This window comes from Perissodus microlepis, chromosome 14, assembly GCF_051167445.1.
Source record: "Perissodus microlepis isolate ML-2025 ecotype Zambia chromosome 14, ASM5116744v1, whole genome shotgun sequence".
NCBI classification, from domain to species: Eukaryota; Metazoa; Chordata; class Actinopteri; order Cichliformes; family Cichlidae; genus Perissodus; species Perissodus microlepis.
Genome location: NC_140474.1, coordinates 10,897,316 through 10,913,412, shown reverse-complemented (window position 1 = coordinate 10,913,412; position 16,097 = coordinate 10,897,316). Strand labels below are relative to the sequence as shown.

At 37.8% G+C, this 16,097-nt stretch overlaps 4 pseudogenes; all 4 read right to left on the bottom strand.

Annotated features, from left to right (window-relative positions):
• Positions 1-735: 735 nt before the first annotated feature.
• Positions 736-1,647, bottom strand: LOC146373461 (odorant receptor 131-2 pseudogene; annotated as a pseudogene).
• Positions 1,648-5,615: 3,968 nt separating this feature from the next.
• Positions 5,616-6,614, bottom strand: LOC146373460 (odorant receptor 131-2 pseudogene; annotated as a pseudogene).
• A 5,682-nt stretch (positions 6,615-12,296) lies between these two features.
• LOC146373459 (odorant receptor 131-2-like) lies at positions 12,297-13,666 on the bottom strand (annotated as a pseudogene).
• Positions 13,667-14,083: 417 nt separating this feature from the next.
• LOC146373458 (odorant receptor 131-2 pseudogene) lies at positions 14,084-15,006 on the bottom strand (annotated as a pseudogene).
• Between the last annotated feature and the right edge of the window lie 1,091 nt (positions 15,007-16,097).

Sequence of the window (16,097 nt, the reverse complement as noted above, 5' to 3'; positions counted from 1 at the left end):
GTTGATAAAAAGACAAATTGTTAGCAGAATCTGCACAAAGTTTTTGCGAGATCTCGCAAAAAGATCTTGCAAAAGTTCATCTTAGTTTTTTTTTTCTCCCATGTCCCTTGCGGGGCTCCGTAGGATTATGATCAGTACCAAAGAAGTTTGTCAAAATAACATTATTCCATCTTCATCATTCTTCCCCATTCACATAACAGCAATAAAATAAAAGTAGTATTTGTTTTCATATATCATTTGTTTGTCACATAATCCTGACTTTCAATGATATTTTTTAGGTCTTGTCATGTTGCACATACTCAATCATTTGGAAATTTCAGTTAAATTATGTTGCAACAATTCATAACAGATAAAGCTAAATCAATCAAGCTGCAACATCATAAAAACTCTACAATTCATTCTGAGAAAGTGAATCATCTTCTATTAGGAAAAAAAATTCTCTTGGACAAATTGTGTAGATACACTTAACATTTATTTCAATTTTATTTTCTCATTTTAAACTTGTGTGTAAACTACACCTGAAAAGTGACATGTAACTGCAGAGTTTTGTTTAAATGCATAACAATATAGCATCACTGAACATATACAGGAAAGCAAGTTGCAAAACTACTAATAATTTAAAATTAATCATTATTTACATAAAATTACTCTTGCATATTTAAACAGTCATTTCCTGTATGGTCTGAGGAAATATGAATGGCAGCATTTATATTTCTGATGTAACTCAAATTATGTTTATTTTGAACAGGATGAAGTAGGCATAAAACTTTTTAGTACAAGAAAAAAATTTTCATCCCTGAGGCCATAGATCAGAGGACTCAGGCACCTTGGAGCAATACTAAACATAATGTAGTTAGAATATCTGACATCTATAAATAACCTGAAATCAATCTGAAGTACTGCAGTTTCAATGAATGGGCACCACAGCTGAATGAGACAGAGCAGCAACTGGAAAGCATGAAGGATCACTGTTTTGAGTCCTTTATGTGTCAACTTCTTTTTCTCTCCTGATGCAGCTTTGGCCACTTTCATTATTTGAACATATGAGTATGCAATAGTGATGCCCATAATCAAGAAATAACATTGAAACACAGCTGATCGAACATGATCCTGCCATCTGTAAAGAGTAAATGCCACTACACTACATATCATGGATTGCTTGTAGAACTTAAGTGAGGCAGAAGCAAAGAGCATGGACAGAATAATTATACAAGGGGCAGAGCAGACACCATGAATGATCAGGATACAGTACATAGTGCTGCGTGTGGAGCATAGCTGTCCATGACGCAGGGGCATACAAATGGCCACATAGTGCTCCAGAGTCATTGCTGTCAGAGTAACTGGTGTGACAAAAGTATACATAAGCACAAAAATAGTGATGATTATACACAACCACACTTGTATTGTAAATTCAAAATAGGTTAAGATTACCAGGATATCACTCACAAATAACAAAATGCTGTCCGACAGTAATGTTACAGAAAATAAGATGTAGCGTGCAGATGTGTGAAACGATTCTTTTTTTACAAAAGTCAGGATGAGCAACATGTTAATACAAAGAAAAATTATTACCAGAATCTGCACAATAATCATCCGGTCATTAGGTCGCTGCAAAAAAACATTATTCACTGAGCTGTTATCTGCCATGTAGAACTGAAGCACTTCTCAGAGTTGAGAAAGTGTCATTATTAAATGAATTTAAAAAAACAAAAAATTAAGTGCAGTAAAGAAATCTTCTACTGTCTTCTGTAGCCAAATATCTTCTGCTGGACTGCTGAAGTTGTCTCACAGATGACTGTGCATCATTATTTTAAAGGTTACAGCCTTCAAGAACAACGATCACACAAAACCTTGCTACGCAGTGTCGTCAGCTTCCTTTCACACACATTCCCCTCGATGCCACAATATTGATAGATGGAGCACTCGAGAGTTTTTTTTTTTTCTTGTTGCCTGTCCTGTTCCATACTTTAGTAATCAGAATTGTTTTCTGAAGGCCAGGAAAGATGCCCAACGGATTTATTTTTTCAAGTGGAGAAAATATGGCAATGCCATATTGGTCCACTTGATTGATCCATATTATTATTCTTTATTTTATTTTATTTTATTTTATGTTAAGTTATGACAAATTGGACAGACATTTACACAGTAAAGGAGAAAGAGAAAGAAAGAAAGGGAGAAAGAAAAACGGGTGGAAGGGGGGACAGTAAGAGAAGACTGAGAAAATCTGTTGTATCACCTGTTAAAAGAAGAAAAAAGAAAACAAACAACCAGAGAAGAACACAATACAGAGATCAAAGCAACAACGTAGATACATGTAAATAACACTAAATGCTATATATAGAATGTTATTGAGCAGCACGCAAGACTGACAGCGCACGATATGCTTTAAGGTAGCAGCCAAGGAAGATATAGTTTGTGTCTGTGAGCACCAGTGTGTACACCTGTGTGTGTGAGCGCACTTGAGTTCAAAAGGTTTATCCATGTAACGACCTGCTAGAGCAGTGGTGCGGGGAGGGGGGGCAATGGCTCTGCAATGGCGGTATGAAAAAAAGATAATGAATGCTTGCACGCTGCTAGCATAATGAACATGTTTTTGGACTGGGCTCCCACGCAAACACAAAACAGAGGTTGAAGCATCGCCAAATATGCTTTCAAACCAACTTCCTTGCCAGCCAAAAAATAGAACACATAATGAAGCATATCTTGCCTTTGGCTTCACCTGCACAACACCTGTCGTGCCAAGGTAGGTATCTCCGACAGGATTTGTTTCCTCTTTGTCCTTGTAAAACAAAGGGGGGCCTAGCAACAAAGGTTTGGGAACCACTGTGCTAGAGGGTGTAGGGAGCCATAGCCCTGCCCCCCAGAGCATGAAGCAGACATGGAGGAGACCCAGGACCGAACATCCACAGGCCTCCCAGAGTGCAAAAGCCTAAAGACGACCACCGGAGAGGCAACCGCGCCACCTTCCCAGAAAGAGCTGAGGAGAGCACCAGATGTGAGATCACCCTGCAGCCAAGGTGCAGAAGCCTCAGGGAACTACGGTGACGAGCCTGCAGCCTCTGCCAGCAGCCAGTCGTGCCAGAGCGGACCGAGCCCCGGTCCCATAGGCACGAGGTCCGAGGGCACCCAACCTCCCGGAAGGGGCCCGACCCGGCCACGGGTGCCAGGCCCTGCCAAGCTGCCGCTGGGAGTGCATCAGGTACATACCTGAGCGCTCAGCCCCGGACACCGAGAACCACCAACGCACAGACAGCTGAAGACATCAGCCACCAGCAGGGAGTGTGGTGGGGGGAGACAGGCCTCCACACCTAGGGGGGCCTGAGATGTTCCCAGAGAGGCGGCGTCATGTTGCTCCTTGCTGTTCTAAAGTGCATTTATTAAATATGTGTATGTATATATTAGAGATGGACCGATCTGATATTACGTATCGGTATCAGTCCGATACTGACGTAAATTACTGGATCGGATATCGGAGAGAAATAAAAAATGTAATCGATCCATTAAATATCAAAAAAGCACCTCACAAAACTTGCGACATGGCATAACTCGGCTCATAACCGTAGCACGTCGGAGCAGTATGCGTCAAGTGATAGAGTGGCTGTGTGTATTTGTAGCCTCGCTACCAATCCGGCATTTCATCCCCGAGGAAGTTATCCCAGAGAGAAAGCAAGTGTGTAAGTTCATCTCTGAATGTTTGTAAAGCATTCCCGCGTTAAGCTTAACAAGCGATATTTGGAGAAACTGCCTCTTCTCCCTCCCTCTCCTGCTGCTGCTTCAATCATGAAACTGATCAATGATCAGCTGATCGGCTTCTCTGTTGCGAGTCCGTCTCTCTTGTTTGTTTATCGCCCACTTCGCGCCAGATAGAGGAAACCAGCAGCTGAACAACAGCAGCACGTTTAAGCTTAATAATCTGTTGTTAAAATTTATTTAATATTACTTTCTACACCAGGATCCTTTTCTAGGTAGCTGACGGCTGGTAACTGTGCAGGGGCGGATCTAGCAAAGTTTAGCCAGGAGGGCCGATAGGGCATTAACAGGGAAAAGGGGGCACAAAGACATACTTTTCTTTCTTATTCTCATTTAAAATGTCTAGCTTTTAATAAATAATTATCTGAATCTTACACCCAAAGTTTTAATCTGATGTAAAATGTATAGAAGTCCATTACTGTATATAGTAACTATTAAGTCTAATATACCCTAGTAAGCTATAGTACTTTTTCCTTTGGGAAGGTACCATCTGTGCAGTCTGCAATTCTGTTGAAGAAAGATGTTGAATCTATTTAATTATTCTTGAAAAATAATTTATTTCTGTTCATTTTTTTTCACACTGCATCAAATTAAAGTTGATTACATCGATTAAGCATCATGAGGTGGAGGGTGGTTCCCTATTTTTTTTTTTTTTTTTGCTGGGAGTTTTAGAACCCTATTAGTTAGGTTGCTTACTCTTTAAAATACCAGAATAGGTAGGATGGAGTAGGTTTAAGTTTATTAGATTCATCAGTATTGCTGAACTATGAAATATTTTGGGCGCAGTGTATTTTTTGCATACAGGTATAACAGAATAGCTTTAGTGTTTTTTTTTTTGTTTTTTTGTTTTTTTTTACATGAGTATGAACTTAGACAAAAAGCAGCAAGATATTAAAAAACAGTTTTATTTGATTAAAAAACACACTATATCGGATTCATATCGGTATCGGGAGATATCCAAATTTATGATATCGGTATCAGTCATAAAAAAGTGATATCGTGCCATCTCAAGTATGTGTATATGTATATATATATATATATATATATATATATATATATATATATATATATATATATATATAGAGAGAGAGAGAGAGAGAGAGAGAGAGAGAGAGAGAGAGAGAGAGAGAGAGAGAGAGAGTTTGCGGCATCATGGTAGAATTGAACTGAACTCAGGACCTTCTTCCTGTGAGGCAACAGTGCTAACCACCATGCCTTCAGTCAAAACCAAAATCAGTTTTATTTTATTCTTAAACTCAGGTTATTACATACCACAAGTAAACTAATACTTTACTGAATAATTACTGAAAAACATAAATGATAATTGGTTAATTAAGAAAAAAAGCTGGCTTAAGGGAAAGAACCACCACAGAGGCTATAGCTATCTGAGCATCTAATCGCAGTTGTGAACATATTGAGCGATAAATCTGATTTTCCTTTCTGTAACTGAAAATAAATAATTATATCATAAAATAGTAAATTAAAAAATAAATATTTATTTTAAAAAGTGTGCATTGTTATGAACATAGATGTGGGCATTGTGTGTTACTGATTCAACTGGAATATGGCTATATAGTTAGAAACGACTCCCAGATCACATCCTTATTTAGATAGTTTTAAATTCATTCATTTATTTAAAAGGGTAAATTGTCCCTGACAAATAGTTTCTGATTGAAAAGTCAAATGCATAAAGGTTTCCTCTTTTTACAGTAAAACAACACATGACATACACAACAGCTAAACACAAAACCACCTCTTCAAATAGTGGAAAGATAAAGACTAATAAATAATCAATAGGATCAAAATGAATGAATGCTTTGCTTAACAATGAATGTCAACATTATAATTATAATTGATATAGCATGTCAAATTAGGTTTCTTTTGAACATGATGAAGTAAGCAAAAGAGTTTTAAGTGCAAAAAAGAATTTTTCATCCCTGAGTCCATAAATGAGAGGACTCAGACACCTTGGAACAGTACTAAATAATAAATAATTAAAATATCTGAAATTTCGAAATAAATTTAAATGAATCTGAAGGACTGTGTTTTCTATAAATGGGGTAGGCAGCTAGATGAGACAGAGGAGCAGCTAGAAAGTATGAAGGATCACTGTTTTGAGGCCTTTGTGTATTGACTTCTTATCCTCTCCCGATGCAGCTTTGGCCACTTTCATTATTTGAACGTATGAGAAAATAATAATAATCCTTATTGAACATGATCCTGCCACCTGTAAAGAATGAACAACTCAACGGTGCAAATCACATATTTTCTGTAGAACTTAAGTGAGGCAGAAGCAAAGAGCATGGACGGAATAATTATGCATGGTCCAGAGCTGAGAACATGAATGATCAGGATACAGTACATAGTGCTGCGTGTGGAGCACAGCTGTCCATGACGCAGGGGCATACAAATGGCCACATAGCGCTCCAGAGTCATTGCTGTCAGAGTAACTGGTGTGACAATAGTATGCAGAAGCGCAAAAATAGTGATGATTATACACAACCACACTTGTATTGCAAAATGAAAATAGGTTAAGATTACCAGGATATCACTCACAAATAACAAAATGCTGTCCGACAGTAATGTTACAGAAAATAAGATGTAACGTGCAGATGTGTGAAAGGATTCTTTTTTAAAAAAAAATAAAAGTCAGGATAAGCAACATGTTGATAAAAAGATAAATTATTAGCAGAATCTGCACAAAGTTTTTGCGAGATCTCGCAAAAAAGATCTTGCAAAAGTTCATCTTAGTTTTTTTTTTCTCCCATGTCCCTTGCGGGGCTCCGTAGGATTATGATCAGTACCAAAGATGTTTTTCAAAATAACATTATTCCATCTTCATCATTCTTCCCCATTCACATAACAGCAATAAAATAAAAGTAGTATTTGTTTTCATATATCATTTGTTTGTCACATAATCCTGACTTTCAATTATAGTTTTTAGGTCTTGTCATGTTGCACATACTTAATCATTTGGAAATTTCAGTTAAATTATGTTGCAACAATTCATAACAGATAAAGCTAAATCAATCAAGCTGCAACATCATAAAAACTCTACAATTCATTCTGAGAAAGTGAATCATCTTCTATTAGGAAAAAAATCCCTGGGACAAATTGTGTAGATACACTTAACGTTTATTTAAATTTTATTTTCTCATTTTAAACGTAGTTAGTGCAACAAGTGAGACTACATCCCATTATTTTGGCTCTGTGTCTTAAAAACTCCTAAAGTGATGTGACTGTGACAGGTACTAGGTCTGTTTGTGAGGTATTCAGTTAAGTGAAAACTGTCCTTTCTTTACTAAGCATTGTCTCTTAATTTTCCATAAATGAGAAAGTTTAAAATAGCAGAGTTTTGTATTTTTTTTCGGCCTTTGATTATATTAAACTGTATAGAGACAAGTGCATAACACATGTAAGAAAGACTTGAAAAACATCAGACATTTATATCCTAAAACTGATCACACATAGATTGACCAGTTGGTAGGTTTACTGATGCTAGGTGTATTTTAAAGATATGTGGCTACTTCAGCTCATCTGTAACCCACCCAGCAGAGACCTCATGGTCCCATTTGTGGCTAATATAGGTAAAAGAATTTGCTAATAACTTACGATTCAAAACGGAGAAGAGAAGTCAGATGCAAAATGTATTGTTTTTTCTTCAGGCATTTTTCCTCACTATTTCCTCTTTTAAGTGCACATTTCAATTTTTGTTGTATTTTGTCTTGCTAAAGTAGTTAATGAAAAGTGGGTAACTGTCACAGCTGGAAGCCAGAATGTGGAGTGGACCCAAAAACAAATTCAAGCCAAGAAACAGAACTTTGACGTGAACAAGGGTTTTATTTACAGTGGCATGAAGGTACAAGAGGATAAGAACATGAACTGTGAAATACAGTGAATAATAATAAATTTTATTTATGAGCGCCTTTCAAGTCACCCAAGGACACTTTACAATAGGATAAAACACTTAGTAAAACAATGGCAGAATAAGAACAATAAAATAAAAGCACAAGATAAAATGAACAAACAGTGGATTCACAGTGAATATGCAGATTTGAACAGATGAGTTTTGAGTTGGGATTTAAACTGGGGGAGAGAACCAATATTTCTTATTTCAGGGGGCAGAGAGTTCCACAGCCTGGGAGCAGAGCAGCTGAAAGCTCTGCTTCCCATGGTGGTGAGGCGGAAGGAAGGTACAGTAAGCTGGATAGAAGAAGAAGAACGAAGTGAACGGGCAGAACAAGTGGTGGTTAACAGGTCAGAAAGGTAAGAAGGAGCGAGGTTATGAATGGCCTTGAAGGTGAGCAGAAGAAGTTTGAAAATTATCCGGAATTTCACAGGGAGCCAGTGAAGTTCCTGGAGAACAGGGGTGATGTGCTGGTAGGAGGGGGTTCTGGTGATAATGCGAGCAGCAGAGTTCTGAACCAGTTGAAGCTTATGAAGGGATTTTTGGGGGAGACCATGCAGAAGAGAATTGCAGTAGTCAATACGGGAGGTAACAAGACTATGTACAAGAATGGACGTAGACTGGGTGGAAAGAGAAGGAAGCAATCTGTTAATGTTACGTAGATGGAAGTAGGAAGGACGGGTGAGATTATTGATGTGAGATTTATAGGAAAGTGAACTGTCTAGGATGACACCAAGGCTCTTAACCTGAGGAGAAGGGAAAACTGTGGAGTTATCGATGGTGAGTGAGAAATGGTTTGCCTTCAAAAGGTTGGATTTGGTGCCAATAAGGAGGATCTCAGTTTTATCCTCATTGAGCTTTAGAAAATTAGAGGTAAACCAGGATTTTAACTCGGATAGACATTCTGTAAGGGAAGAAGGTGGGAAGGAGGAATCAGGTTTGCAAGAGAGATATAACTGGGTGTCATCAGCAAAACAGTGAAACTGAAGATCAAATTTGCGGAAGATGGTACCTAGAGGGAGAATGTATATTATAAAGAGAAGAGGGCCTAAAACTGAGCCTTGGGGTACACCAGAGGTGACGGGGAATAGACGAGAGCGGAATGATCTTAGTTGAATAAACTGGGAGCGGTCGAGGAGATATGATTGAAACCAGGCGAGGGGTATGTCAGAGATGCCGAGAGAGGAAAGTCTGCTTAGAAGGACAGAGTGAGAAATGGTGTCAAAGGCTGAGCTCAGATCTAAAAGGACGAGGATGGTGAGAAGACCAGAGTCAGCTCCGATTAGAAGATCGTTAGTGACTTTAAGTAGAGCAGTTTCGGTACTGTGACATGAGCGAAAACCAGATTGAAATCTCTCGTAGATGTTATTATTAACCAGGTGTAAATGAAGTTGAGCTGCAACCACTTTTTCAAGTATCTTAGAAATGAAGGGTAGATTGGAAATCGGACGGAGGTTGTTAAAGTTGTTAGGATCTAAAGAAGGTTTTTTCAGTATAGGAGTGACTAGAGCAGTCTTCAATAAGGAGGGAACGATACCGGTGGTGAGAGAAGAGTGAATGATAGCAGAAATGAGTGGGAGTAAAGAAGAGAGGCAGGATTTCACAAGCCCCGTGGGCATGGGGTCAAGATGACATGTGGCAGGCTTTGATTTACATATTAACTCGGAAATATCAGATAAATCAGGAAGATGAAAAGTGGAAAACGGCTCAAAAAGGAGAAAAGGTTCTGGAGAGGGCGTAGACACAACATTTGATCTGAGTTGCTGGTGGATGTTATTGATTTTCGTAGTCCAGAACAGCATCAAGGAGTTGCAGGTTTCAGAGGAATAGAAGTGCGGTGGTAAAGCGTTGGGGGGTTGAATTAGTTTGTTGAAAACTGAAAACAGAGTCCTTGCATTACCCTCATAAGAACTGATAATACCAGAGTAGAAGCTTTGTTTGGCCTTGTTAATGGAGTCTTTATACTGAAGTACGTGGTATTTATAGATTTCTGAATCAACAGTTAAACCAGATTTCTTATATTTACGCTCTAGCTGCCGAGCTTTGGCCTTCAGAGCTCGGAGGTCAGAGGTAAACCAGGGAGCAGAGCGAGCGAAGGAAACAGAGTGGGTTTTTACAGGAGCCAGAGAATCAAGGACAGTGCGTAGACAATTATTATAATATAACAACAAATCATCAGGAGTAGAATAGAAGTCCGGAATCTGAACATTGTCCAAACTGGTAGTGAGAATGTCCATATCAATGTTCTTGATGTTGCGGAACGAGATGAGACGGGTTGGCTTGGTAGAAGAGCAGCAGAGAGTGAGATTAAATGAAAGGAGGAAGTGGTCAGTTATGGGGATTTCAGTAGCAGAAAGATTCGAGGGAGTAAGACTAGAACAGCAGACCAAGTCCAGGGTGTGTCCTTTAGAGTGAGTGGGAAAGTCGATAAATTGTTTAAATTCAGAGCCTTCGAGAATGTGAACTAAGAACAAACTGTGACATACTAGGAAACATGAATGAAGTGGAGACTAGGAAGACAAGCTTTGAGTAAACTGTGAGATGCTATGAACTAGCATGGTGTTACTGGGGTTATTAAATATGCGTATATGGGTGAATGCCTTTATTGATGAAACTTCATTCATTATAAACCTGGTGTCCTATCCTGCAAGTTTTTCAGTTAAAACCATTACTATGAACTTTATTATATCATATCATATCTGTTATTAACCTCTGTCTCTCTTCCACAGCATGTCTTTCATCCTGTTTTCCTTCTGTCACCCCAACCGGTCGCAGCAGATCGCTGCCCCTCCCTGACCCTGGTTCTGCTGCAGGTTTCTTCCTGTTAACAGGGAGTTTTTCCTTCCCACTGTCGCCAAAGTGCTTGCTCATAGGGGGTCATATGATTGTTGGGTTTTTCTCTATACCTATGAAGCGCCTTGAGGTGACTTTTTTTGTGATTTGGCGCTATATAAATAAAATTGAATTGAATTGAATTGAATTATTATTTTAGGCAAAGAGTAAAACATCTGTGCTATAGCTTTAAGAGAACCATCATTATTAGCAAAGGCTGATATTAGCTTGGTATAATATCAAGCTAAATGGTAAGACTGCAGTTTTACTGTAAATCAGTCAAAATCCATCCATCCACTTCTGCTTATCCTTTTTCAATTCAATTCAATTCATTTCAATTTTATTTATATAGCGCCAAATCACAACAGCAGTCGCCTCAAGGCGCTTTATATTGCACAGTAGATCGTACAATAATAGATAGAGAGAAAAACCCAACAATCATATGACCCCCTATGAGCTAGCACTTTGGCGACAGTGGGAAGGAAAAACTCCCTTTTAACAGGAAGAAACCTCCGGCAGAACCAAGCTCAGGGAGGGGCGGCCATCTGTTGTGACCGGTTGGGGTGAGAGAAGGAAGACAGGATAAAGACGTGATGTGGAAGAGAGACAGAGATTAATAACAGGTATGATTCAATGCAGAGAGGTCTATTAACACATAATGAGTGAGAAAGGTGACTGGAAAGGAAAAACTCAATGCATCATGGGAATCCCCCGGCAGGCTATGTCTATTGCAGCACAACTAAGGGAGGATTCAGGGTCACCTGGTCCAGCCCTAACTATATGCTTTAGCAAAAAGGAAAGTTTTGAGCCTAATCTTAAAAGGCTCAAAACCAAAAATACAAAATCAAACCAAAACGTGAGAACTGAAAATACTGGGTCAAACTGATCCAGAACCGTGATACTTATTGCTGTGAGGCAACAGTGCTAACCACCGTGCCACCATGCTGCCTTCAGTCAAAACAAAAAATTAGTTTTATTTTATTTTTAAACCCAGATTATTAAATACAACAAGTAAACTAATACTTTACTGAATAATTACTGAAAAACATAAATGATAATTGGTTAATTAAGAAAAAAAGCTGGCTTAAGGGAAAGAACCACCACAGAGGCTATAGCTTTCTGAGCATCTAATCGCAGTTGTGAACATATTGAGCGATAAATCTGATTTTCCTTTCTGTAACTGAAAATAAATAATTATATCATAAAATAGTAAATTAAAACATAAATATTTATTTTAAAAAGTGAGCATTGTTATGAACATAGATGTGGGCATTGTGTGTTACTGATTCAACTGGAATATGGCTATATAGTTAGAAAAGACTACCAGATCACATCCTTATTTAGATAGTTTTAAATTCATTCATTTATTTAAAAGGGTAAATTGTCCCTGACAAATAGTTTCTGATTGAAAAGTCAAATGCATAAAGGTTTCCTCTTTTTACAGTAAAACAACACATGACATACACAACAGCTAAACACAAAACCACCTCTTCAAATAGTGGAAAGATAAAGACTAATAAATAATCAATAGGATCAAAATGAATGAATGCTTTGCTTAACAATGAATGTCAACATTATAATTATAATTGATATAGCATGTCAAATTAGGTTTCTTTTGAACATGATGAAGTAAGCAAAAGATTTTTAAGTGCAAAAAAGAATTTTTCATCCCTGAGTCCATAAATGAGAGGACTCAGACACCTTGGAACAATACTAAATAATAAATAATTAAAATATCTGAAATTTCAAAATTAATTAAAATGAATCTGAAGGACTGTGTTTTCTATAAATGGGGTAGGCAGCTAGATGAGACAGAGGAGCAGCTAGAAAGTATGAAGGATCACTGTGAAGAGAAAATTGTTAGAAGGCAAAGAAACCTAGACTCAGATATCTTTTTTACATGTACATATACATGGGCGATCCCCCATCACGGTCTGATCTGCTCTGCACCCACGTGTGCAGAACAGATGTGACCCAGAGGAAAACCGCCCAGGGCTCTTAGCACACTCTTTATTTATACTTCAAGCAAGTTTCCACAACAGTAGGAATGGCATGTATGGAACTGATAATATTTCCTTAAAAGGAGAGACCTTTAGCTTGTCTGTTGAAACAGGAGATAGCTTGGTATGTATAGATCTCAAAACATGTCCATAAAAGGAGAGAGAGAGAGACCGTTAACTTGTCTGTTAACACAGGAGGTAGTATCGTATGTCACCGCATTCTTTTGCACATCTGGTTTCACTCCCTTTTCCTGTGGTTTCCAATTCACAAGCTCTCCTTCCTTTAAATGAAGCTACAACTAAACATAACACAAAATTAAAAATCTTTCATCAATCACTGTCTTGAGGCCTTTGTGTATTGACTTCTTATCCTCTCCTGATGCAGCTTTGGCCACTTTCATTATTTGAACATATGAGAAAATAATAATAATCTTCATAATCAAGAAATAAAACTGATGTATTGCTGATCGAACTTAATCCTGCCACCTGTAAAGAATAAACAACTCAACAGTGCAAATCACATATTTTCTGTAGAAGTTAAGTGAGACAGTAGCAAAGAACATGGACGGAATAATTATGCATGGTCCAGAGCTGAGAACATGAATGATCAGGATACAGTACATAGTGCTGCGTGTGGAGCAGAGCTGTCTATGACGCAGGGGCATACAAATGGCCACATAGCGCTCCAGATTCATTGCTGTCAGAGTAACTGGTGTGACAATAGTATACAGAAGCGCAAAAATAGTGATGATTATACACAACCACACTTGTATTGCAAAATGAAAATAGGTTAAGATTACCAGGATATCACTCACAAATAACAAAATGCTGTCCGACAGTAATGTTATAGAAAATAAAATGTAGCGTGCAGATGTGTGAAAGGATTCTTATTTTTTTTTATAAAAGTCAGGATGAGCAACATGTTGATACAAAGACAAATTGTTAGCAGAATCTGCACAAATTTTTTGCGAGATCTCGCAAAAATATCCGTAGGATTATGATCAGTACCATAGAAGTTTTTCAAAATAACATTATTCCATCTTCATCATTTTTCCCCATTCACATAACACCAATAAAATAAAAGTAGTATTTGTTTTCATATATCATTTGTTCGTCACATAATCCTGACTTTCAATGATATTTTTTAGGTCTTGTCATGTTGCACATACTTAATCATTTGGAAATTTCAGTTAAATTATGTTGCAACAATTCATAACAGATAAAGCTAAATCAATCAAGCTGCAACATCATAAAAACTCTACAATTCATTCTGAGAAAGTGAATCATCTTCTATTAGGGAAAAAAATTAGCTTGGACAAATTGTGTAGATACACTTAACATTTATTTCAATTTTATTTTCTCATTTTAAACTTATGTGTAAACTGCACCTGAAAAGTGACATGTAACTGCAGAGTTTTGTTTAAATGCATAACAATATAGCATCACTGAACATATACAGGAAAGCAAGTTGCAAAACTACTAATAATTTAAAATTAATCATTATTTACATAAAATTACTCTTGCATATTTAAACAGTCATTTCCTGTATGGTCTGAGGAAATATGAATGGCAGCATTTATATTTCTGATGTAACTCAAATTGTGTTTATTTTGAACAGGATGAAGTAGGCATAAGACTTTTTAGTACAAGAAAAAAATTTTCATCCCTGAGGCCATAGATCAGAGGACTCAGGCACCTTGGAGCAATACTAAACATAATGTAGTTAGAATATCTGACATCTATAAATAACCTGAAATCAATCTGAAGTACTGCAGTTTCAATGAATGGGCACCACAGCTGAATGAGACAAAGCAGCAACTGGAAAGCATGAAGGATCACTGTTTTGAGTCCTTTATGTGTCAACTTCTTTTTCTCTCCTGATGCAGCTTTGGCCACTTTCATTATTTGAACATATGAGTATGCAATAGTGGTGCCCATAATCAAGAAATAACATTGATACACAGCTGATCGAACATGATCCTGCCATCTGTAAAGAGTAAATGCCTCTACACTACATATCATGGATTGCTTGTAGAACTTCAGTGAGGTGGAAGCAAAGAACATGGACAGAATAATTATACAAGGGGAAGAGCTGAGACCATGAATGAGCAGGATACAGTACATAGTGCTGTGTGTGGAGCAGAGCTGTCCATGACGCAGGGGCATACAAATGGCCACATAGCGCTCCAGAGTCATTGCTGTCAGAGTAACTGGTGTGACAATAGAATACACAAGCACAAAAATAGTGATGATTATACACAACCACACTTGTATTGTAAATTGAAAATAGGTTAAGATTACCAGGATATCACTCACGAATAACAAAATGCTGTCCGACAGTAATGTTACAGAAAATAAGATGTAGCGTGCAGATGTGTGAAACGATTCTTTTTTTACAAAAGTCAGGATGAGCAACATGTTAATACAAAGAAAAATTATTACCAGAATCTGCACAATAATCATCCGGTCATTAGGTCGCTGCAAAAAAACATTATTCACTGAGTTGTTATCTGCCATATAGAACTGAAGCACTTCTCAGAGTTGAGAAAGTGTCATTATTAAATGAATTTAAAAAAACAAAACAAAAATTAAGTGCAGTAAAGAAATCTTCTACTGTCTTCTGTAGCCAAATATCTTCTGCTGGACTGCTGAAGTTGTCTCACAGATGACTGTGCATCATTATTTTAAAGGTTACAGCCTTCAAGAACAACAATCACACAAAACCTTGCTACGCAGTGTCGTCATCTTCCTTTTACATCCATTCCCCTCGATGCCACAATATTAATAGATGGAGCACTCGAGAGTTTTTTTTTTCTTGTTGCCTAACCCGTTCCATACTTTAGTAATCAGAATTGTTTTCTGAAGGCCAGGAAAGATGCCCAGCGGATTTATTTTTTCAAGTGGAGAAAATATGGCAATGCCATATTGGTCCACTTGATTGATCTATATTATTATTGTTTATCTTATTTTATTTTATGTTAAGTTATTACAAATTGGACAGACCATTAGACAGTAAAGGAGAAAGAGAAAGAAAGAAAGGGAGAAAGAAAAACGGGTGGAAAGGGGGACCGTAGGAGAAGACTGAGAAAATCTGTTGTATCACCTGTTAAAAGAAGAAAAAAGAAAACAAACAACCAGAGAACAACACAATACAGAGATCAAAGCAACAACCTAGATACATGTAAATAACACTAAATACTAAATATTAAATGTTACTGAGCAGCACGCAAGACTGACAGCGCACAGTATGCGCATGATATGCTAGCAGTGTCCAAGAATGCTTGGACACTGCTACCATAATGAACATGTTTTTGGACTGGGCTCCCACACAAACACAAAGCAGAGGTTGAAGCATCACCAAATATGTTTCCAAACCAACTTTCTTGCCAGCCAAAATCTAGAACACATAATGAAGCATATCTTGCCTTTGGCTTCACCTGCACAACACCTGTCGTGCCAAGGTTGGTATCCCCGACAGGATTTGTTTCCTCTTTGTGCTTGGAAAAAACAAAGGGGGGCCTAGCAACAAAAGTTTGGGAACCACTATGCTAGAGAGCATAGGGAGCCATAGCCCTGCACCCCAGAGCATGAAGCAGACATGGAAGGTC